The sequence below is a fragment of the Cupressus sempervirens genome, chromosome 7 (assembly GCF_028749045.1).
Source record: "Cupressus sempervirens isolate cs-2001-9-10 chromosome 7, ASM2874904v1, whole genome shotgun sequence".
NCBI lineage: Eukaryota > Viridiplantae > Streptophyta > Pinopsida > Cupressales > Cupressaceae > Cupressus > Cupressus sempervirens.
In genome coordinates, this window is record NC_143124.1 from 685,046,208 (window position 1) to 685,049,668 (window position 3,461).

Here is a 3,461-nt window from a genome sequence, read left to right on the forward strand (position 1 = left end):
TTAATAAGTTTCCATTTTTGGAAAGTTTCTATTTTAAGTAGGTTTCCATTTCGAGAAAGTTTCTATTTTTAGCAAGTTTCCATTTCAAGAAAGTCTTCATTTTTAGTAGGTTTTTATTTCAGGAAAGTTTCTATTTTTAACAGGTTTCTATTTTGGGAAAGTTTTTATTTTTAGTTGGTTTCCATTTCAGGAAGTCTTTGTTTTTAGCAAGTTTCAGGAAAAGTTTATATTTTTAGCAGGTTTCTATTTTAGGAAAGTTTATATTTTTAGTAGGTTTCCATTTCGAGAGAATCTTTATTTTTAGTAGGTTTCTATTTTGAGAAAGTTTCTATTTTTAGCAAGTTTCCATTTCAAGAAAGTCTCTATTTTTAGCAGGTTTCCTTTTTGGGAAAGTTTTTCCAAAGTTTAATTAATTTAAAACTGTTATGGTACTAATTGATAATTATTATTAATAATTTTTAATAAGTATTGTTAAAAATTTTAATTTAATTATTTGAAAATTTGATTTATTACTTTATCATTTAAATATAATTTGAATGTAAATTAAAAATCTAAGAAATTAATTGGGAGAATTAAGGGTTATCTTTAGTAAACTTGGGTTGTGCTTGATGATTCAATTTTATATGAAAATTATTTATATTGCTAGGGAAATTTTCTTATTCGAAAACCTTAGTAATTAAAATACTTTAAAAATATGGAAATTGTAATGTGTATGGTTATTGAACTCTTATGTTTGATAACAAATTGAACTATGAAACTATGTTTAAACAACTTTATATGATTTGTTGAATCGTCTAAAATTCTAGTGACCTTGAAAAACCTTAGTGAGTCTAGCAATTAGAGAAATGAAAATTGAAACCTAGATTGAGATTGAAAAACATTATTAGCTGATATACTTGATAACGAAATTGAAATCTTGAAAACGTACAAGTGAAAATGGAACTGTTGTGTTTTCAAAACCTAATATATGGTGAAAGTTACTTTTGTATGTACTCTTTTATGACGTGTGATTTTACTGTTGGGTGTTGGGGTTGTCTTAGCTTTGACTAAATCAAGATGTTTACTAGAGGCTTGGGAGTTCTATTTTCTGATGTTTTGATCTTTGATCTTTTAGACTCAACCATGGTAATGTGTCTAGTATGCTCTATGAGGTGTTTTGATCTATTGATCGTTATGGCTTTCCAATGTTCTTGTGTGAAACTGAGGTGAATGGTGTGACCTATCTGATATAACCTTTGAGTCTTCAATCAGTTGTATTTGGATTTGCTTTTTAGTCGCTTGTATAGGATTGAGGTATTTGTATGACTTGTTCTTGGTGATGTCATGTGATGACGTGGATTGGTTTATGTGTACTTGATTTTCAACCAATCCTGTTAGGATGATCGTATTGGTGGAATCCATGATTATGAACAGTCTTTTCGATATTTGTCAATTGATTGTTTAAGAATTCATGTATGGTATGTGCTCTTTTGTGATCTTTTGATTTTACTGAGCTTAGGGTAGGTTATCTATGCATCGTGTTGATAAGTGGCTTGCAATGGAAGCCAAAGCCCTAAAGAGGCTGCCTAAGTAACCCATTGTAGGTTGTTTTAATAAGTGATAACATTTTATTAAATAGGTTTAAAATGAATTAACAATATATTGGTACTACAGAAAGTCACTAGGGGGCCGGAGCCCTAAGAAACTATCAGGGTAACCTTAGAATTGACTCGTTGGTATGCTTTGTCTATATGAAAGGATACTAATGCCACATAGAGACACTAGGGGGTCGGAGTCTAGAGAGGTTGCCAGGGTAACCTTAGAGTTGGTTCATGCGATGACACTTGCCCACTTACATAGTAGATTTCCTACGTGTCTATGTTGCCTTTGGGATTAGTTGTTACTTGTGTCTTGGTAACCTTTAAGATAGTTTTCTTTTAGGTGACTCCTTGAACCTAGATGTTGGTTTTGACTTTTGAGTTTGTTATCCTATTTGGGACTTGAGTTTATCTCCTCAACGTGGTGGAAGTGGACCTTTGGGTTCCACGAGGTCGGGTGGTAGTGCTTTTTCTTATACCACTGAGATCTGACCATTAGATGTCGTTGTTGGATGTGTTTGTGTAGATGTTCCTTTCTATCTGATCTTGTATTTCTATGATGGATGGTTATACCTAGTGTATTCTATTTGATTTCATAAGAAGTTAAGAGATAATGTAATCTATTTAATGATGTATATTATTTCAACCTTTCATACCCTGTGACCAGTACAGTGGATGATTATGCATTCTATTTATTGTCAAGTGCATCATATATAATTGTATATTATTTAAATGGAATTTGTGCTTGTAGTTATTCTTTAATATGGATATATTGGTTTTAGTATTAATTAAAATTAAATGTGATTCATTGTCATGGGACCCTTAAGAGTTGTAACCTGTTTATGTGTTGTTGATGTATGAGTGTATGTTAATTGCTTCTGCTCTTTTATATATGTTGTTGTATATTATCTTTATCTTTCAAAAAAAAAAAGTTTGACAAACTTAGTAAAACTGTTGTCACAAAAGTTTGCACCCTTGTCCAAAGTTTTTACCTAAGGACAACCTTGTGAAACATGGAAACAAACTCCAAGCTGTGGGACTTAAACTGTGAGGTTGAATCTCTGGAGAAGGTTGACTTCCTTTACTATCAGGATGTGCCTAAGTACTCTTGGAGAGGAAAAGGGAGAAGGAATGTGTGGAAGAAAATCTACCTATTTTAACCTAAGGGGTGATGCACCAAAATAGAGTGTTCAAACTAATATTTTCTCATACATGTACTTTTAAACCATCATGGCATCAAAAGGTATACACATTCAGACTTGTTTTAATCTAATAATCACATGCACATCAGAAAACCCAAATAAATGACACAAGGGAGAAGAGAGTCCACTTTTATATCATTTATAGGCCAAAGAAAGATACAACCACACAAGATTGCAGAGATCCACAATACACTAATGAGAGGCAAATAGGTCTTTGCACAATGCATCAATGTCTGAAGAGATAAAGTAGAATGTCATATAGCTTCAAAGGCAAAGGGAATTTACAGTGAATTTTGCAAAGCAATATCAAGAAAACAAAGAAGAATTGACCCTAACAAAATTTACAAAAACTGCCTTTATAGCTCAGGCATAACTAAGATATTTTATGCCCTAAACCAAACTCAACCACTACCATTTAAGAGTGTAGAGAACAATCATGCAGATCTAGACAAAACTTGATCTTGGCACGAATTCAAATACAAGGAAATCCAACCTTTTCCCAAAACAGAGCCTTGAGAAGACAGAACGACACCATTAAATCACTCTGACCAAGTAAATGGACAAAACTAGAGATGGTGGAGTGTTTTCCTTCATTCACTAGATGTGGCATTCATTGGGAAGTGGTTGGAAACAATCATGAAGATCAGATCATGCATGAAAACATTTCTTCGTCATAGTTGGT